General features: G+C 37.6%; 1 long non-coding RNA gene across 1 annotated transcript; it reads right to left on the bottom strand.

Moving 5' to 3' along the window:
- Positions 1 to 15,832: 15,832 nt before the first annotated feature.
- On the bottom strand, positions 15,833 to 22,077 carry LOC129256054 (uncharacterized). Its single transcript, XR_010293007.1, has 5 exons — positions 21,958 to 22,077; positions 20,223 to 20,319; positions 19,304 to 19,463; positions 17,954 to 18,237; positions 15,833 to 17,566 (listed from the first exon to the last, which is right to left on the bottom strand). It is a non-coding gene; the product is annotated as an uncharacterized LOC129256054 (long non-coding RNA).
- Positions 22,078 to 22,776: the final 699 nt, after the last annotated feature.

Genomic DNA, 22,776 nt, shown 5'->3' with positions numbered 1-22,776 from the left:
CAATGAACTTAGAAAATGTTGGGAGAATCAACATCGAAATCTTACCAAAATTAATTTTTTGAAATGTCGACATAAATTAGGTTATGGATTTACTAGTAATTCATGAAATTTAGACATAAAAGCAATCAAATATCCGCTTGTTATACGTTACGCGTTTCACTTGTTATACATCTTTAGGATCATCAATGACACAGGAAAGCCTCATCTTTTGAGGATGGGAAGTGGCGAAATCCTTGACAACTTTGTCATTGTCGACTTCAAGGTCTCTATGTAGCAACATCATTGCCAGTCCATTCAGTCTCACCCATGGGCGGAAATCTGTCCCCAAAGGTAGGGGGGGGGGGGCCACAGGGGCGGATCTAGCCTTCGCCAATGGGGGGGGGGGTGAGGCAAAAAAAATTTCAGCCATATTTTAATCCCCGATCGGCCGCTCGAAGATGAGTTTTGTTTGTTTCATTGAAGGGTAGTCATCATGGTCACTTCTAAGCTTTATTCTTATAAATCAACATAAATACATAATATCATAATCCTTATATATATGATGCGAGCGCGAAGCGCGAGCTAAATTTTTTTGGGAAAATTTTATGTATTTTTTCCTAAAATCTGAACAATCTGGGCAATGTTTGTTATCCTGAAAAAGATATGTATGCAACTAAATAATTACTTTGAACGCGAAGTGCGAGCAGAAATGAACTGATGGAAAAGGTACCTGTTAAACTAAAGACTGCTTGCAGTTATCCATGAAGACGTTTCATATTTCAACAATCAAATAATACGAGCGCAAAGCGCGAGCTGAAATTTTTTGAAATTTTTACCTCAAGAATGGAAATTTTAAGCACTTTTTGCAACTTAAACAGAATAGGTATATAACTAAACAATTGATAGAAAATGAAAAATTTTGAGATTTAGACCTAAGAACGAGACACTCTATTCATGTTTTGTAAATCATGAAAAGGATGAGTAATTGGGGGGTCTTCCTTACATTAATAATGCGAGTGCAAAGTGAAGTTTAATTTGAACTGATCGAAAAGGTACTTGTTAAGGACTGCTTGCACTTAGCCATGACGACGTTACATATTTTCAATTATCAAATAATGCTAGCGCGAATCGCGAGCTGAAAATTTTTGACATTTCTACAAAAAGAATCAAAAATTTTAATCAATTTTTGTAATCGTGAACAGGGTAGCTATATTACTAAACAATTAATGCAAGCGAAGCGCGAGCGGACAAATTCGAGATTTAGACCTAAAAACGGAACACTCTATTCAGGTTTTGTAAATCATGAAAAGGATGAGTAATATAGGGTTTTTCTACATAAATGATGGGAGCACAAAGCGCGAGCAGAATTTTTTGATATTGTGATCTAAAACTGGATGATTTAAATAAAGAACGATTTGAATATCTGAACAAACATGCGCGCAGTGTTTAAGATTTAGACTTAGAATCTAGGCATTCTACACATCTTTTAACATGACAAATCAAAGCGAGCGCGAAGTGCGAGCTTAAACTATTTGATATTCCGATCTGAAAAAAAGTCAATTTCAGCTCTATATTTCAAGCACTTTGTAGGAAAATAGTGAGGTGGATATGGATCGCACTTCATAAAGAGCTGATATTTTTCACTATATTTGAGTTTTTACATAGGAGCGGGACATCCTTAGGACATGTCATCATATGAAAATGTATCATCATAATTCCTCTTGCTAAGTGCGAGATGAAACAAAAGGGACAATTTAATCATTAAATTAATATCTTATTTATTAATGCCTAATGAGGGCGAGAAAATCTGATGATATTTTGGCCTGAAAACTGGACATTTCAAGCACTATTGTAATTATGAATAGGATGCATCAGTTAAAATATTTTTTAACCATTAATGCGAGCGCAAATCGCGAGCCAAAATCTTGTTAAACTGAAAATCAATGTTGAGACATACATAACTCGCCAATCAAATCTGATACGTTTTGACAATCAAGACTTGAAATGGGATATTTTTAAAACACAATGGAATACACGAAAATAATAGGTACTTGATAAATCGAAATTTGCGAGCGCGTAGCGCGAGCAGAAAATGTCAATATTCAGGCCATAAAGCTGTCATTTTTAGAGAGCACTCTTTAAAAATCAGTTTTCAAATCAAACAAAATAACGAAAGTTCGATTTACGAGGTGAAATGTGTAATGTGAAATGGTGAAATGTGATAATGTGTAATGCCCATCCAGGAGGGCCCCTCGGGCCCTCCTGGATCGGCCTATGAGACCAGGGGCTTGAAAATTTGACAAGCAAAAAAAAGAAGGTTAAATGGTTTTCACCCATTTAAAATGTAACGTCATTTTAATAGTTCTAAATACATGTATTATTTCGAATGTGAATGATGTATTTTTCTCCATCATAAAAGACCAAAATAGTAGGGGGGAGATTTGATATTGTGTCCCCCTACTATTTTTGGTAGGGGGGACACGTCCCCCCTGTCCCCCTGGGATTTCCGCCGATGGCGCCTCCTAGTTCAAACATCAATGTGGTGCCCCTAGTTCGAACATCAATTCGGCGCCCCCCCTAGTTCGAGTATCAATTCGGCGCCCCTACATGTAGGTCCAACATCAATTTGGCGCCCCTAGTTCGAATATCAATTCGGCGCCCCTACATGTAGGTCGATCATCAATTCGCCCCTCCCCCCCCCCCATTCGAGCATCAATTCGGCCCCCAGTTCGAACATCATGTTGGCATCCCTTCGAACTCAATTTGCCTTCCCTTGTTTGAATATCATTTCGCCCCCCCCCCCCTAGCTCGAGTATCAATTTGGCGCACCCCTAGTTCGAACATCAGAACATCAATTCGGCCCCCAGTTCGAATATCATTTTGGCATCCCTTCGAACTCAATTTGCCTTCCCTCGTTCGAATATCATTTCGCCCCCCCCCCTAGTTCGAACATCAATTCGGCGCCCCCCCCCCCAGTTCGAGTATCAATTTGGCGCCCCCAGTTCGAACATCATTTCGGTGCCCTCCTAGTTCGAATATCAATTCGGCGCCCTGCATGTAGGTCGATCATCAATTCGGCCCCCAGTTCGAACATCATTTTGGCATCCCTTCGAACTCAATTTGCCTCCCTAGTTCGAATATCATTTCGCCCCCCCCCCTAGCTCGAGTATCAAATTGGCGCCCCCCTAGTTCGAACATCTATTCGGCGCCCCCTTGTTTGAGTATCGATTTGGCGCCCCCCCAGCTCTAACATCGATTCGCCCCCCCCCCCCAGTTCGAGTATCAATTTGGCGCCCCAGTTCGAACATCATTTTAACATCCCTTCGAACATCATTTCGGCGCCCTCCTAGTTCGAATATCAATTCGGCGCCCCTACATGTAGGTCCTACATCAATTTGGCGCCCCTAGTTCGAATATCATTTCGCCCCCCCCCTCCTAGCTCGAGGATCAATTTGTCAATTTGGCGCCCCCTAGTTCGAACATCAATTTGGCGCCCCTAGGTCGAACATCAATCCCCCCCCCCCCCGTTCGAACATCAATTCGGCCCCCAGTTCGAACATCATTTTGACATTCCTTCGAACATCATTTCGGCGCCCTTTTGGTTCGAACATCATTTTCTTTCCTCCTCTTTCTCTTTTTTTTTCTTCTCGTCCTTCCCCCTCTTCCTCTCCCCTTTTCTTCTTTTCTTTCCCCCTTTCTCTCTCTCTTTCTTCTCTTCTTTCTTCCCTCTTCCTCTCTCTCCTTTTCCTTTTCCCCTCTTCCTCTCTCTTCCCCCTTCTCTTTCCCCTCTTCCTCTTTTTTCTCCCCCTCCTCCCTTTTCTTCTCTTCCTTCCCCCTCTTCCTCTTTTTTCTCTTTCTTTCCCCTCTTCTTCTACTTTTTTCTTCTTTTCTTTCCCCTCTTCTTTTTTCTTTTCTTTCCCCTTTCCTTTTTTTCTCTTCTTTCCTCCCCCTTCCTCTCTTTCCTTTTCTTTCCCCTCTTCCTCTTTTTTCTCCCCTCCCTTTTCTTCTCTTCCTTTCCCCTTTTCTTTTCTCCCCCTTCTCTCTTTTTTCCTCTTCTTTCTTCCCTCTTCCTCTCTCTCCTTTTCCCCTCTTCCTCCCCCCTCTTCTTTCCCCCCTCCCCCTCCCTTTTTCTTCTCTTCCTTCCCCCTCTTCCTCTTTTTTCTCTTTCTTTCCCCTCTTCTTCTCCTTTTTTCTTTCCCCTCTTCTTTTCTTTCCCCTCTCTTTTTTCTTCTCTTCTTCCCTCCCTCTTCCCCTCTCTCCTTTTCTTTTCCCCTCTTCCTCTTCTTCTTCCCCCTCTCCCTCCCCTTTTCTTCTCTTCCTCTTTTTCTCCTTTCCTCTTTTTCCTCTCTTTCTTTTTTCTCCTTTCCCTCTCCTTTTCCTTCTCTTTCTTTTCCCTTTTCCTCTCCCTTTTCCTTCCCTTTCTTCCCCCTCTTCCCTTTTTCTTCTTTTCTTTCCCCTTTTCCTCTCTCTTTTTTCTCCTCTTCTTTCTTCCCCCTTTTCCTCTCTTTCCCCTCTTCTTTTATCCTTTCTCTCTCTTCTCTTCTTTCCTCCTTCCTCTCTTTTTTTTTCTCCTTTTTCTTTACCCCTCTCCCCTCTCTCCTTTCCTCTTCTCTCTCCCCCTTTTCCTCTCCCTTTTTTCTTCCCTTCTTCCCCCTCTTCCTTTCTTCTTTTTCTTCTTTTCTCTCCCCTCTTCCCCTCTTTTTCCTCTTTCTTTCCCTCTTTTTTTTTTAGCCGAAGGGGGGGGGGGGGGCAAGGCCCCCTCGGCCCCCCCCATGAATCCGCGCCTGTCTGAAAATGCACCCCAAGTATTGGAATCAAAACGATACTCTTGGCAAGGCCTGAAATGAACCCTAAACAAGTACAGCGATATTTTATTGTTATGTCACGGGTCGTCGGTTTTACCTTTACACGCCATTATTTTGGTTTAGTACGGCCCGACCTCCCACACCTCGCGCAAATAGGACTCTAAACACGTAGTGTTGGGGCAAAAAGGACATCCTTTATAAAACATTTTGATTTTGTTTTATCATCCCCGCATATTTGACCCTAAACACGTATATTTTTCTGAGCGAAATATAGATACCCTTTTTTCATTTTTTTTTTGTGTTTTTGACACCCTTATCACGTTACGTACGTAACGTGCCATCTTGAAAAAGACATCCTTTTTACGTGTTTTTGGGGTCGCGCATGGTATCCACTCGTCAATGTAAGTGCCCCCCCCCCCCGGGCCCCCGTGTAAGCCTAACCCACGAAATAACAGCTATATTTCAATAGGGTCTTTGACATGTATACTATGCCTATTGCGATAAAAGTAAAACTATATCTAGATGAAAAAAAAGGAGTTATCATCAGAAATACATAATTGTAGCAGTACCATTTTCATGAATTCAATCATATCAAACGCAATATTCTCAATTAAGGTTCAGCAAACTTTTACAATAAATGCACAAATATCTATGAAATGTAAATATGTAAAAAAAAAAAATGCCGAAGTATTTTTTTTATATCAGCTTCTTTCAATTCCTCTTAAAATTGAAAAAAGTTTCCTTCAGGTCATTAATTGGGAAGAGAATTCTAATGTTTGCAGTATTATTCTACCTATCCTGACTGGTAAGCTGAAGTTGAAATGACTGCCATTTCTTTGTATTATTGAATTCAGTAAAATGTGGATGAAAATCCCGCCACCTCCTCATTTGCAAAAGCTGGAAAAGTTGAATCCGTCCCAGTGTCATCAGTGGATTCGCCCAGGGCCGCTTGTGACCACATGCATGGGCGGAAATCTCTCCCAAAAGGTAAGGGGACAATGGGTTGGAAAATTTTTGAAAAGCAAAAAAAAAAAAAAAGGGGGGGGGGGAAAGGTTGTCATCCCAAATTTCAGGTCATTTCGACGAAAATAAATTTTACAAGCAAAAAAAAAAAAAAAAAAAGGTCATCTCGTCCTAAAGGGTTTTATTTCGATTTTGAAGACCAAAAATAGTAGGAGGGACATTTGATTTTGTGTTCCCTCCTACTATTTTGAGTAGGGGGGACACTTCCACCCTGTCCCCCCTGGAATTTCCGCCCATGAGTACATGTAATTAATAAATGATAAAATTAGTTTATTGTAAAAACAGCAGAACATATTGTGAAAAATATTGCCGGAAGGAAAAATCCATCGAAGAGTGAAAAAATGGTTTAATTTATTTGATTTGTGACGTTATATCCGAATTGATAAAGAGCGAAATGATATTCCATTTATTTACAATGCTATGTATGTTTAAATTGTCACTTCCCACTCTATATTTTGGTGTTAATTTTTTCTGATGTTAGATATTTTGTATTTTGTATTTTTGATGTTGTTTGTTGTTGTTGTTCATAGTTATCTTGACATGTATTTTAAACTGCAGGGCGCCTTTGTAAAGCAGTTTTAAGAACTGAACAGGCCTACCCTGCAGTATGAAATAAATAAAAACAAAATAAATAAATAAATAAACAGCTTTCCTGCACATCGTATGGTAAAAATCAATGAAATGTTTTTTATTGTACTTTCACTTAAATGATTTCACACCCGCTCAAAATAAAATTCATCACAAACCATTGAAAATGAAATTTATGCATATTTTGGTGCATATTACATTTATGGGCCACTAGACGCGGAATGACCGTTTGGGTCTTGGGAACGTTTCATCAACATTTTTCGTCTGACAATATTAAGTTATCAGATTTGTCAACTTTGCTTGGTTTTCATTGGCTAAAGAGCAAGGTTCCTATGGTAACTGTAGGACTTGTCGTTCCTCTCATAATGTGCTCCCCAGGGTCCCGTTGCATACGTAACAGTCATCCAGTGGTAACTACCATGTCAACAATGATCATCAGCCAATCAAAGTCAAAGATTCCATGGAAGATACCATTGGATGGTAAAGTTACGTTAATTGTAACTTTTTTGCAATCGGGTACAGATGGGGGATGAAGGAAAATGGAGATGGAGAACTACATCTCCCTTCTCAACAATGTTATCATTCTCTCTTCCGTGTATGTATGCAAAACCATGACGTACCTGTATTGGTATGCATTAACATTTTTGCATACACATACACCCACGCATTACACATACACACACCCTCACCCTCAATCACCCTAGCGCACACGAACACACAAATTTCGCGCTCATTGCAAATTAAAAAAAAGAACCATTGTAACGTGAGTTATATATTTTTAATTGAGAACTAGACTTACAACATTAGTTTCATTGTACAGTTATGTAGTTCGATGCAATGGCACTTTAGAATAAGCGTAGTATTTTTAAAGCCGTATAGTTTTTGCAAATTGAATTTCGATGAAAACATCCTAATTTCAATATGTTCATCGAATCGATTTTCAAGTATATTCAAATATTTCAGCATTGAATCGATTTGCTGGGTCGATATAGTGGATGGAGAACTTCATCTCTTGTTATTCTAATCATTTTAAGCAGCATTTACACAACGATTATCAAATTTTTCAAGGCACAGTAGCAAGAATGCCCAAGTTGCCATTATTGTTAACAGGCGCGGATCCAGGATTTCGTAGGGAGGGGGCCCAAATTCGACCTGATTTTGGCGCCCCATGCGTACTTTTCTGAAAAAAATGGCGGCCCCTCCCTCCCCCGGCAATCATAAGTGCCTTAAATGCATGTTAAATTATCTTATTTCTTATGGTTTTATAATGATGTGTTCATGAATAAATGTAATATCACTTTAAAAAAAAAAAGAATCAATGCGAGCGCGAAGCGCGAGCGATTTCTATTTTAATATTTTGATGCTTTCAATCTCGTTTAACTTCTCATCAGAGTAGGCCCTGCTAGAATTATGTGAGCGGGAGCCAGGTGCAGATCCAGGATTTCTTAGGGGGCCCTAATTTCAAGTTAAGTAATAATCGTGCCAAAATAGTGACTCCTATTAACGAATGGGTAATGTCTAGTTACTTAACACAGAAACATCTCTTGCATTGTATAGGCATACTTCGTTCTTCTGGGTACTCCCAATATTTTTCTTTTCTACTTTTTGTTTAAGGGCTTGAACAATCTTACGGGGATGACGCCCCTATATCGCCGCGTATAAGATAAGATAAGATAAGATTTATTTTATTTATACACGGTTAAAAAGCCCAAACAGCTCACAGACTGATTTCCATTGGGGCCGTGTGGAACATACAATTGACAAAGTAAACATTTAAAAATCAGTGTATAACGAACAATATATACGGAAAAGGAGCATCAATGAAATATTACAAGACAATCATTGAAACGTGAAGAGGAGGGGAGGAGAAGAAAAAAAAAAGGAAGAAGAAGAAGGGGAAAGTGAGAGGGAGACGAAAAAGAGAAAAGACAACAGAGAAGATAACAGAAGAAGAAAAGAAGAAGAAGAAAAAGAATAATAATGATAGTAAGAAAAAGACGAAGAAATTATATACCGTTTTAAAAAACATCAATAATTTACAACATGAAATATCTATCGGTAAATTGGAACAAAGCGGTGCATACATGGTAATAGTAAATGTGTACATGGTAAAGTAAAATGTCAAAGTAAATACATGTTTCTATAATGGACAAACAAGTACAAGAAAATGAATACAAGTCATGATTTATCAATGATAAAAACTAAACATACAAAAATGTCTGGAAAATTTATGATAACTAAACATAACTAAACATGCACTGAAATTAATTATAAAACGTATATACTTAATACTCATGCCATATAAAAGCAAAACATATGAAATGGTTGGAAAATAATACATGTACTGGGGACAGAAAATTAAACAGAAAAATAGTCATTGTGATCCATATCACACAGATAATCTCTTTAGACCTGTTTTGAAATTGTGTTTCGTTTGTGCCGCTTGAATATTAGTGGGTAATGAGTTCCACATACTGGCGCCTCTGTACATAAACATGCGCTTTGCAGATTCAGACTTTATTTGCATTATTTCCAAATTGAGATTCCCACTTCTTGTGTTATGTGATCTTTCTTTAAGGGAAAATCTATTGATTAGATATAAAGGGGCTAAGTTATTGAGTATGTTAAACATCATTATTGCAACACTTTCATTCCTTTTCTTTTCAAGTGTATCCCAATTTAGTTCATTTAGATTTTCGTTTCCGGATGAATCCCAGGCGGTATTATTGATAACGCGAGCTGCCCGATTTTGAATCTTTTGGAGGTTATCTTTTAAACATTTGCCGCAATTTCCCCATACTATATCACAATATGACAAATGAGATGAAATCAGGGCGTTATAGACTAGAATCATTGTATCCTTGTCAACCATACTTCGTATCGATTTTAGCATAAACAAACCGCTACTACATTTCTTCTGCACATTTTAAATGTGTTTTCCCCATGACAGATTTTCATCTAAAATTACTCCTAAATGTTAACACTGGGTAACTCTTGTTAGGGGGGTTCCATCAATGTGAATATTTAGCGATTCATGCAGAATATGCTGGTTGTGCAATAACTAAATTGCATATTCAGCATGAAAGAAAATTAATGTTTTATTTTGGGTAATATATTCTTGAAAAGATATACATGCTTTTTATTATAGAGTTGAGGTAGACTCAGTAGTCAGCACTCAGCATTTACTTATTGGGAGTGCACTGCCTACTTAGATCAGTAAGTGTTTGGATATATTATATAATTTTTTGTTATTCGCTTTAAATCCATTCAAAACAGTGAGTTGTCTTGTCAGTCCTATTCAACAAACATTGGCTCTTCCGCTCTTGCAACAATCATATTAAGTATCAAAAGGTTATTCATCTTATAATCTTGCTCAAATTGTATATATTCCAAATAGATTTTTAAAAAGAAACAGAATGCGTGTAAATGGTGTAAATAAAACAAATATAAGATACTAAAGATAAATATGCTGTCAAAATATACTATATTGGCAATGTCTATATAAATATGAAAACAATGCTCTTACGTTCGCATCATTTTGGACGATAAGTTCTTATCTCTCTCTTTCATACAATACAAGGGAAACATGAATTCCAGGGTCCCATGTATCTTGTATACATCAACCAGTGGCGTACCGTGGGTCACGGCATTGGGGGGCACCAGCAAAAATTTTGAGTCACTTAGGGAGCGCGCGAAGCGCTCTCAGTTGTCAGGTATACTGACCTAATAGAGATATTTTAAGGACATGCAGTGCCATTAAACGGATATATACCTCACTGATTAGATAATGCGAGCGCGAAGCGCGAGCTGAAATTTTTTGATATTCAGAGGGACATAATAAGCAAATTTTTTGTAATCATGATACGTAACTGTCTCGCTAAACAAACAATGCGAGATATTGACCCTTTTGTAGCTATTGTAATCATGATTGTCATACGCATCTCACTAATCAATGCTGCGAGCGCGAAGCGCGAGCTGAAAATTTAGGAAATTCAGACCTGAAGAGGGCCATTCTAAGGCTTGTTTGTAGGAATTCCCTAAGACCGTACGTATTTCACCAACCACATGATGCGGGCGCGAAACGCGAGTTGAAATTTTGTTATATATTGACCCCAAACATGGATATTTTAAGGACTATGTTTTTTAGGAATCCATTAAGTGTATACATATCTCACCATAGTCATCTAATGCGAGTGCCAAGCGCTTGCTGATTTTGTTAGAATTACATCTAAACACGTGAAGCAATTTTTGAAGTAATTGTAATCATGATTATCATACGCATCTCACTAATCAAATGCTGCGAGCGCGAAGCGCGAGCTGAAAATTTTTGATATTCAGATCTGAAAAATTGACATTTTAGGGACCGATTTTAGGAGTTCATGAAGAGCAGAAATCCCACCAATCCACTAATGCAAACGTTAGCACGGACAGGAAATGTTTTATATTAAGACCTACAAATAGGGCAATCACTTTAAGTAGTCATGAAAAAAAAGTATATATCACTACATAAAACAATAATAACTCGATTTGCGAGGAAATATATTTGTTGTATATTGATTTGAAAACGGGAGGTTTTAGTAAAACATGATTATATATCTCGTTAAACAGTCTATGCGAGCACCAGGGGAGTGTTTCATCAACATTTTTGTCCGACAAGTTGTCAGATCTGACATCTTTCCTTGATGTTGATTGGCTAAGAAGCAATGTTACTATGGCAACTGTCGGATAAAATGGGACTTGTCGGATAAAACGTCTGACAAGTCCTTTCATGAAACGCTCCCCAGGGGAGCGTTTCATGAAATGACTTGTCGGACGTTTTATCCGACAAGTCCTGGGGAGTGTTTCATCAACATTTTCATCCGACAAGTTGTCAGATCTGACATCTTTCCCTGCATGTTGATTGGCTGAAAGGCACTGTTCCTATGGTAACTGGCGGATAAAATGGGACTTGTTGGATAAAACGTCCGACAAGTCCTTTCATGAAACGCTCCCCTGTTTAATCCGACAGTTACCATAGTAACACTGCCTGTCAGCCAATCAAAATCAAGGAAAGATATCAGATCTGACAACTTGTCGGACAGACATGTTGATGAAATGCTCCCCAGGAACAATGAAGACACAATGAAGCAAATAATGTTTCATAAAGTTATGAAAAAAATGCTTCTTATGTAATATAACATAATATTATAACATTATTTCTTTCCCCACTACGTTTCTCTTCCTTTTTCCCTCTTTTTCTCCTTTTCCCCGTTTTTTTTTTTTTTTTTTTTTTTTTTTTTTTTTGCCAGCCGATTGGGGGGAGGTAGTTACGCCACTGACATCAACTATTTCAAGATGTAGCAATAAATGTAAATGATAGCAATACAGTTTAGGCCTAAATATATTCACGTAATAGTTTCAGTGGAATTCGTTTTTAAAAAATACAACATGATTTCCCACTGTAGGTTGGAAACGAAAAGGTGTCGTATCATCAACTGTATCTAGCTGTCTTTTACGCATTACTACATGAAACAAAAATATAGGAACGATATAAACATGTAAACCATAGAGTTATTTCAGTTATTTGAGTATTTGACGATTCGTCAAAAAATAAAAAAAACGCATCCGAAACTTTCACCATTAAAATGAAAGTTTCATTTGTCCTTTACATATTGCAAGTAAACTTCAACATTTCTGTAAATAATATATATTAATATATCTATACACAATTAAGTTCACATGGTGGTATACTGCACATCCTATTTCAGAATATGATATGCGTTGTGGTATGAATGTCTACCCACCTAGAACATGCAAAACGTTTACTATAGTGACTATACTACTAGACCGATTTTTACTCAAACGGCTTTCCAATAGAGAAATAACAAGAGAACATTCACCTAAGAATAGAAATCCTCATTTGTTCTGATAAATATCAAGAGTATCAGTACAAAATGTAAACAGTGTCAGTATAAAATGTAACTTGAAATTAACGGAAATGTCAAAGAAAATCGGTTAGGCCTATTCAATCTGCTCAGATTAAAGAATAACATATAATGTTATGCAGAGCCCGCTGGTATAGAGCAGTTTCCTATAACTGAAGTGGCTACCCTGGGTAAATAAAATGTTATTATTATTATTATTATTATTATTATTATTGTTATTTCCATTGTCCACAACTTGATGTTCTGTTGGTATATTAAACAGCAACCGGACTTCTTCCAGAAATCTAGGGTTATTGTTCTATATTCTATCAAATGGGTCCTCTTCTCATTGTTCACTTCTCTTTCTAATTCAAGACCTTCCGTAAGATATGAGCTGTTCCAAGCAAGCTTGCCTTCTGTATCGTTTCAAAGGACACCTCGACTCCTAGAACAGCCAGAAAGTTTCTGTGTCTTGTTGTCACTGTTCTTAAGGCTCCGATGACTATTGGTACCACCTTCGTCTTCACCTTCCATATCCTTCTCAGCTCCCATGCCAGATCGTTATACTTCTGTATCTTTTCCTCCTCTTTACGCCAAGCTCTGCAGTCTCCCGGAATCGCAATATCTATGATGAGACATTCCTTTTCCTTCTTCTTTAAGAGAACGATGTCTGGTCGTCTAGCTTCAATGACCTTGTCTGTCTGGATATTAAAATCCCATAAAAGTTTTACATCGTCGTTCTCTACTACAGGCTCTGCCCGATGTTCGTACCATTTTTCCGCATGGGGTAAATGGTACTTCTTGGCCAGACCCCAATGAACTGCAGCTGCTACTCTGTCGTGCCTTCCTTTGTACTCTGTCTGTGCCATTTTGCTGCATTCACTCACCAGATGAGACACAGTTTCGTCTTTGTCATGACACATTCTACATGAGGGAGATGTATGCTCCTTTTCAACTTTGGCTCTTCGGTAATTTGTTCTAATTGCTTGGTCCTGAGCAGCAACTAGCATACTTTCCGTCTCCTTCTTTAAACTTCCTCGTTTCAGCCACTGCCAACTCTCTGGTCCAGCAAACTCCTCTGTCTGTCTTAAATGCTGCCCGTGCATCACCTTCTCTTTCCATCCTTCCAGTCTCATTTTCCTTTGATCAGCCTTCAGCTGTTTCGCTGTCACATCCTTTCCTTTCCTCATCGACTCTTTGACTGCCGTCATGATGCTATCCATCTGGCCTTCAATATAGCAGTATAGGCTTTGTTCCTCATATCTTACAGTCTCCTCTATTCCAGCCAGACCACGTCCTCCCTTCTCTCTTGACACATAGGCCCGAATTCACAAAGGTCGACTAAAGTTATACCGGGGTTAAATTTAGTCGGGGGTTAACTAATACCGGGGTATAAAGTTAGTCCACCGCGCTATTCACAAACGGTGGACTAACTAATCCATGGACTAACTTTAGCACCCGGTGCTAAAGTTAGTCCACGGCTGAGTTATACCCCGGTGATAACTTTAGTCCATGGATTAAATCATGGACTGAAGCTAGCATACTATTATAACACTGCACTGAGCATGCTCAGTGTAATAAAGCAGTACTGAGCATGCTCAGTGCCGTATTTGAGAGTTTCGTCTGCTAGGGCATATGAAATGTCGCCATTGCATCACATGAGTTAGGAAGCAGAACTCAACCCCAAAATCATGTATCAGCAGCATGAACTTGAATTTCTTAGCAATGAGGTGTTGACAACGAACATTGTCATTACTTATTTGTTAATATTTACCAACTTAGGTTCGGACTAACGTTAGCGCTGCCTGCGTGCGAGCTAGCTCGACTGCGCCTGCAGCATCGTACCGTATCGAGAAGTTCAAACTCCGTCAATGTACGGTACCGTGCGGTATGTGCACTGCAACGTGAAGACAGCTGCAGCAGCCGGCTTTTTCGAGGGGGTTTTACACATTTTTTTTCAATTTCTTATTTCTCAATTGGTTAGTGGAGGCAACGGAGTCCAGCGGAACAATGACAGAGACCAAAGTTTTTTTTTTTTTTTTTTTGCCTTTTTGGTCTAATATGAAGTCCAGATCGATCGCCATCGTATTACAGTGCAGTTAGACGTGGATCTAGGCCTATAATAGCGTGCCGTAACTGCGTTTTAGGCCTGAGGAAGTTACTTAGATCTACGGAAACATAAATTTAACGTTACACGCCAATTACATCTAGATCAAGTGCACATTTGTTTGAATTAAATCATAACCAATCTGATTGTATAATCCTACCTACCTTATCGAAGTCCGGTGGAACTTTGCCCGGAGCTAGCTTTGATAGAAAATGGAAATATGGAATTGAATCTTTGTTTGGGTTATGTACTTGGTAAATGGGGTGGGGGCCAGCGTCGCGTGGGGTGAAGCGACATGACCTTGATCTGATCTCGCGTCCACAAGCGTGCCTCTTTTCCTTTCCCTCAGAATTGACTTTCCCATTCGAAGTAATATTTTCAATTCATTTATTTATTCTTGTCTTTTTATATGGTGTATCTCGATAAATTGATTTAAAAAAAAAAATTTTTTTTTTTTTTTTTTTTTTGGGGGGGGGGGGGGGCAAGAGCCCCAAGCCCCCCCTCCCTATTCTATACGTCAGTTCTACCAACATCTCTAAAAGGAGCTGAGATACTCATTAGTAGCTCCTCCACACTCACTGGTCACTCTTGCAATCGCATTATTCCCAACCTTAACCTATATATACTCCAGTTTGCTTTGGAGGGGGGGGGGGGGTCAAGCTATTCACCATGCTTGCAGTATTTTTTTCCTTAAAGGAAACACAATTTCCTTATCAGAAAAATAAAGACTTATCAATCCTGGATAAGTGTAAAGGGTATTCCACCCAATCATAATAATATATTTGAAATTGGGGAAATATCAGTGGGCTAAATATGGCATATCAGGTAAAATAAAAACTTGCGAGCAAGGAATAATATTCAAAATTTTAATATCAAATATCCAATTTTGTGATAGATTTGACATAATATTCAGAAAATAATGTGTTTCACCTTTCTTTCTTTTCTTGGTAATATTTTTATTTTATTTATTTTTTTTTTTTTTGGGGGGGGGACTTTTTTCCATGGTCAGTGGTCCATGGTCCGCCCTCTATACTTTCAAACTGAAGGGACTAAATTTCCTAAAATAAAATAACTTTTAAACAAAGATTTATGCTATAAATATAACACCACAGGCAATTCTCTCAGTGACACATGTAGCTACATTTACTCCTTTCATTTCTCATTTGCTTCAATCACATGTACATTATTGTGCATCTTAACGTGCCAAATACTTTTCTCTCAATTAAGTTCTATTATAAATAATTTTGCATTATGCCCCATGCCTTACAACAAGTTTCTTGAAGTATATCCTCCTGCACAAGCAAGCAATCACTTGACTTTCTTCATACACAACCTTAACCAACATACCATTACCACCACCCCTGTCTTACACATAACCTTAATCTCTCCTTAGCACAATTTTTATCTGAAAGTAAATAAAATAAGACTTTCTTATATAAATTTATTTTTTGCCTCCTGCAAGAACGATGAACCATGCAGCATATGGACAGAATTGATAAAAGAATTTCATTTTTGTTTTCTCCTGACACAATTACTTGAAAACGATATAAAAGGACAAGTCCACCCCCACAAAGTTGATTTGAATAAAAAGAGAAAAACACAACGAGCGTAACACTGAAAATTTCATCAAAATCTGATGTAAAGATATTAAGTTGTGACATTTTTAAAGTTTTGCTTGACTACAAACTTATATGTACATCCCAGTCGGCATGCAAACTATTTCTTTTAATTCTACGAGATAAAATATTCAAATTTTCTCTTCATTGTCAAGTGAAACCAAGATTAGTCCCCCCCCCTCCCCCGAACATGTGGACATCATTGACTGTCTCATTTGCACGTCACTGATCTGTGCATATAACTGTGTTGTGAAAAATAAGCCAAACTTGAAAATTTCATAACGTTCCTATTTTACAACCGACGCAGATTTTGATGAAATTCTCAGCATTATGCTCGGTTGATTTTTTTTCTATTAATTCAAATCGAATTTTTTTCTGGGGAGGACTTGACCTTTAAAATCAAAACTTATATGTACATGTGTAGTAGACAGAGCAGTTTATTTAGTGCATTACTTTTTAAGGTAGATTGAAATTCTTTACATAATGATACAAATGATATGTTTACGTTTTCAGAAACTCTGAATGAAAATAGATAAACAACGGATTAAATAAAGTTTAATGAAGATTTTAAACTCTACAGCTAAAGCATGGATATCACAAGTAATTTGTCAAATATCTTTCTGAAAGAAATTAAAAGATGATTTTATAAAATAGTAATATCAAACAAATGATAATAGCTTGCAATGTATTTATAGTGCTTACTACAGAAATGTATCTTAGGGCCTATGAAAATAGGTGAAAAAAAAGGATATTCAGCAAAAATGATATCTTATAATTTAAATTTGATAAATTAAGAAGATGCAAATGCTAAGGAAAAATGAATATTTAATTAACAAAGAGGTTTTGAAATTGAAATCATGAGACTTAAAACATTGATTGTTGATTAAAACAAAATTGGTATAAAATAGACTTGAATCATAAGAAAGACCAAGTCCATCTCATGCTAAACTTAATTAAGCATGAAAAAAATGTTGCTTATACCTCTCATGTCCCTGCTTATACATTAGCCCATCATATGTGTCATTTATATCCTGGAATTCACGTCCCAAACCTTTTATCAAACAAGAAAAATGTTGTGAACTTGGGTTTTTAAAAAGCAAGATGGTCATTTGATCACTAATGATAAATCGGAATGCATGAATACATCCTATCAACCAAGCACTAGCGTACCTACGGGGGGGGGGGCACTCTGCCCCCCCCCCCCCCTGACGAGCCACAACCCATGCAAAGGACGTATACCTGCCCCCCTGACGAGCTTGAACACCTTTTTTTTTTGCTTGTCAATTTTTTTTCTGGTACGAAATCCTTTATTTGTGATTGAAGACCTTTTTTTTTTTACTTGTAACATTTTTCGGCCGAACGGTTTTGCCCTCCCTGTGGAAAATCCTAGGTACGCCACTACAACCAAGCTACCATTTTTTATCACAAGTGTCCACTTTCATGCACAGATAATCCAATGGAATGCTTATACCCGTAGCACACCGTCCTTTTCTATTGACAACAGAATGCAGGCAGGAATTCATCAAAGAGGGGAGCAACGGATACCTGCAATAAGGATCAAAACAAAATGAATATTAAAAAATTTGCTCTTCGGTATTCTTTTTGCAAATATATCTTCATTGATCAAGCAATTAATACCTCCTTTACCTGAATAAGCAAAATGCATTTTTTTTTCTTCTATTTTTCATTTCTCCTGCAATAGGAAAGTTAGCAGATTATCTATATTTTTTTCTTCAGTGAAATCTTTAAAATTGTCTTATTTCACATATTAAGAGTATAAAATTACAAGAAAATTTGACCAACAACAAGATTGAAACTTGATAAAAGACAGTATGTAGTAGGGGCCAATATATTTTTTCTTCATTATCACATACCTCTAGTAGGTGTTGAATACAGAGAATATCACATTAAAAACTGAGTGAGTATACCAACCTATAAATTTACAGAAGACCTGTTCTTCCTGCTAAGTACAAGGCTTGTTCCCCATCAGGACTCCTGATGCAGACATGGCCTGGATTGGCCCCAATCGATAGCACCTATGACTCTTGGAAACCTGTAGCAATCATCAAATTGTCGCTGGGTGGTTTGAATTTCTCGTCATCGGAAACTTCATTGACTGTTACTCCTTGCTATTGCCTCAGAAAAATCTTTGATGATTCTGCACACGGATGACTGTGATATAGTTGCTTCGTCTGCTTGCATCTTCTAAAAGGTACCTTTAATTATCGAATGATAAGTGATGTTATGTAATTGGTTTATTGATATGAAAGCCAATTGATACTTTACCATTCACGTTTGCAAACATTGTGCTTCTGTTATGACCTGATGTTTATGATGCACTGGAACTGCTTAAAGAGATCTTTCTTCGATTCATTAAAAAAAAACTCTACTGCAATAACAATCCATGCAAAATGGAGAATATCTCTAAGCTGAAATGACATACCAATATTTCTTTTTGGGTGGTTATAAATCATCCTTCATGATAATTTCCCACTTGAATATGACATATTTGTATTAAAAAATGTTGCTACATTGTAAAAAATGAGAGAAAAATAAAATCCCCACCTATTTCCAACCCAAAGGGTTACATGTTTCATTCCGACAAAAACCTTTCTGTGAAATACCCCCAACACTCCCCCTCCCCTGTAAGGGGTTCCTAGTACTCCTGGCTGAAAGCAGAAACAAAAATCATACAATTTGGATGATTAATAATGAATATTAGGTTTTGCATTAATTATTTCTGTGAAACATGTGCATGTTTTCATGAATATGCAAGAAATAGCCTGATGATGTCACATCCACACATTTTCCACACATGAATGTACAAGGGTTCCATGATATTTGCTCTGGCGACAATTACTCAATGGAAAATCTGCATGCTAAGCAAAACATAAAACTTAATTTTCATGACTAGATACTTCCAATCCTTGATCCTTACATTATTCTGAACTCGCAATAACTATCTTAAATATATAATCAGCAGTCAACCCCATTTTTACATTCCTGGAGGAAAAAAAATAATGATTATGATTTCAGTTCACTAGAGAACAAGTGGGGATATGAATATTGCATATGAGATACACAGAACTGTTTCCCCCAAGTTATGTAAAACTTTAAAACTGAATCAATTCATAATTCTCCATCCAATATTGATGGTTTTTGCTAGTCGAATTGTTCTTTATCAAAATCTCATCATTTTTGGCCTGGAAAATCACTTTCATAGAACATAATTTGACCCCCCCCCCCATTACCCTCTGCTTTAGTTCGCACATGAAAACTCACCAATGACATAAAACAAAGTCCTGTCAAAACCTGTAACATGACAGGCAATGTGTGGTTCTCTCTGTTGGTACCCCACTCTGAGAGGTTCATCCTCGTAGTATTCAAATGGATTCTTCCTGTCTCTTAATCCATGCTGTGGTCTTTCTATGTGTTGCTGAATCTGCATGGAAGTTAAAAGATTGTGTTTAAGAGTCACCATGAATGGGCAATTTACTCTTTGAATTTCATTTAATTCAAAAGTGTTTAAAATGAGGAACAGAATGTGAAAGATTATACATAAATCCTTAAAAAAAGATAGGATAACAATTCTAATTGACATGAGTAGCTTTTCTATTTACCTACTTGTAAAAGTGAAGAAAAAAAACCTGCCAATTGTTGCTGATAATCATCATTGATCAAACCACGCACGTCATAGAGATGCTTCTATGAAAACTGATTTACTGAATCACTTTCAATTGGCTTTAATAATGAAGGCAAGGCACTAATTTTATGGAACTTTGTTTACACAAATAGAGGTTATTGCTTGCGAGTGACTTTCGAATAACATGTTTTCATGAATCTTCATCAAAGTCTCATTAAACCTTTTTTTCTACCCCCCCCCCCCCCCCGGCATTCATCAGACTGACAATGCTTTCTTTCTCTCTTTTAAATAAATATTCAACAAAATGTCAGGATTAATTGGAGATCAACAAGCCTAGTGACCAGTAGACAAATATATATGTTAATAACACACAAGCAAGGTCCCCCCCCCCCTCTTCTTTTTTGTCAATTACTATGACAAGAATGAAAAAGTAACATACATGTCACATGATACATTTACAATTACATGATGAATTCAAATCCCAGAAATAATATTTTATTCAAAAAGGCCATTTTAATGACATTTAATTTTTTTTTAATATGAATTGATAAGGCATACCTCACTCTCTTGCAAGACGGCACAGCAGTTCAAAATTGTGAGCCATGTTTGCTTTGTCTTGATTGAGCACAATCTGCCGAGTATGTATGGTCTGTTGCTGATATGGAAGAAAAAAAATAATGAAAAAAATATTCATTCATCAATCATACTGCAATGTCAAGGTATATCAAAGAAAAAAATAATAAAGCAGCTACAAATGTAGATTGATAAAATCCACTGTTTCAGAGGAGTCTTTCAACATTTTCTGATTTTTTTTTTGTGGGAGGGGATGCTGCGGAGCCACATGAAGTCTCAGGGGAGCATATATCCCTGACAGAAATAAACCTATTTATCGGTCTACTACAAATGTAGAGGACTAAAGATCAAATGCACTTGTCTGTGGTCTCATGTGAATTTAACATTGGAAGGACACCTTGACCTTGTGAAAAAAAAATACTTGAAACAAAGAGGGTGGGGTAGAGAAAATAACCCCCAAAAGAGAAAATTGTCAAAGTTAGACCTCAGTTAGATCTACTCAAATTATTAATTAGGCCTAGGATTTCCATTATTTTTTAATGTTTTGACGACACCGTAAATCTATAAGTGATCGCAAATGCGATGCCGAAGGTCAGTAAAACTTAGTTTTAGTAAAAGTAAAATCAGCTCATTTATAGCTGTTGGAGTAAACAGCGGTGAGTGGAACCCAATCTTTTTTTTTTTTAATTTCAAAAAATAATTTAATCAGGGCTTAGCCCACTCATCCTACGAACGAGCCTTAGTCTTAGAGGTGACCCTTATTATAATATTTTTTTTTTTACTCCAACGATGTTGTAGGACTAACTCTAACATGGCTACCAGGTAAGCTTCATAGCTTGACCATCTATCCAAGCCAAGGCAAAGCCAGCCCAGAGTAGAATGTCTATACCGGCTCTGTATTTGTAACGTTAGTGTTTAAAAAAATTTTTATTTGTATTGCTGCTATCCTGCCAGGAGTCCTGGGGCCGATTGCACGAAAGGGTCTTTGCAAGGACCGTCTTTCGTGTCGCCCATCTTTTATGATACGCCATGACCATGTGAAACGCATTTCAAATAAATTATCTGCAAATATATTTTATTTGTCCGTTAAAATAAACAAAATATTTGTTTATAAAACGATGTGATATCTCATGAAATTGTATAAAATTTGATTTAAAAGCAAGCTTACAAATTTAATTGTTTATCATAAATTTCAGAAACACCCCGCTTATACTTATAGCGCATCATAAAAGATGGGCGACACGAAAGACGGTCCTTGGAAAGACCCTTTCGTGCAATCGGCCCCTGGCCTTGCATTGGCCTTGCTTTAGACAAAATTAGATGCACAGTAGATTGTGTTGGCAGAGCCAGGAGGAGTGGCAGGGGTATCGTAGACAACAAAAATTTCATGAAAATCACACGAAATCGAGAATCACTCGAAATCACTGCCTGGCATAACTAGTATCGGCCTTTCAATCACGCCTCCCTTGCCTGTGACCTGTGTAGTGTACGCAAATTCATTGCGTCTCGCACTGCACTGCACTGCTCATAGATATGAACGCACACAAAAGTACATGGCTGGGACTGAGCACCTTAGAGACGCGACGATAACAATGATTCAGATACCATTTCAAGTTTTCGAGTATACTTTTTGGAAAGTTAAAGCTATCAATAATATTTACTGATGGAACTGAAGGCTCCGTCATGATTTAAGCTCCAAAAAATTAAGTGATTTACTTACAATCTCGGTTGAAGTCGTGAAATTTTAAGCTTTAGATAAGCCGATCACACCAAATCTCGTCTCCGTCCAAAAAACTTTTTTCTTACGGCAAACTTTTCCGCAATCGCAACGCTGCTCTCTGATTGGTTAAAACGGTGGACTAACTTTAATCCACCGATTTAGTCCACCCCAAAGAGCTGACTAAATCGTGACGTCAAATGACGCGTTTTATACCCCGGTACAACTTTAGTCCACCTTTGTGAATCGCAAAAGTTAGCACCTAGGTGCTAACTTTAGTCCATGGATTAAAATGACGTCAAATGACGCGTTTTATACCCCGGGTATAACTTTAGTCGACCTTTGTGAATTCGGGCCATAAAGTCTATCTACATCAGACTTTGGGTGAAACATCCCATGCATAGTTAGCAACTTCCTTGTCTTCCTGTCCAGGGTTTCGAGTTCAAGCTTGTTCCATTCAACTATGCCAGCAGCATATCTCACTAGTGCTACTGCCCAAGTGTTAACAGCCTTCACCATGTTTCCAGCATTTAGTTTGGATTTGAGCACCTTCCGAATTCTCCTGATATACTCTGCCTCAATCTTCTTCTTCATTTCTTGATGTTTCAACTGATCTGCCTCTAATATTCCGAGATATTTATAGCTACCACCGCCTTCGATTGATCTGATCTCTTCTCCGTTCGGCATCTGGAAGTTGTTGTCATTGGCTGGCTTACCTCTCATGAGAGTAATCATTGCACATTTATCCAACCCAAATTGCATACTGCAAACTGCATTATTGTTATTATTATTATTATTATTATTATTATTATTATTATTATT

Source organism: Lytechinus pictus, chromosome 3, assembly GCF_037042905.1.
Source record: "Lytechinus pictus isolate F3 Inbred chromosome 3, Lp3.0, whole genome shotgun sequence".
In the NCBI taxonomy this organism is placed as follows: domain Eukaryota; kingdom Metazoa; phylum Echinodermata; class Echinoidea; order Temnopleuroida; family Toxopneustidae; genus Lytechinus; species Lytechinus pictus.
Note: the sequence above shows the minus strand (reverse complement) of the source record. Positions and strands in the feature narration are given on the sequence as shown.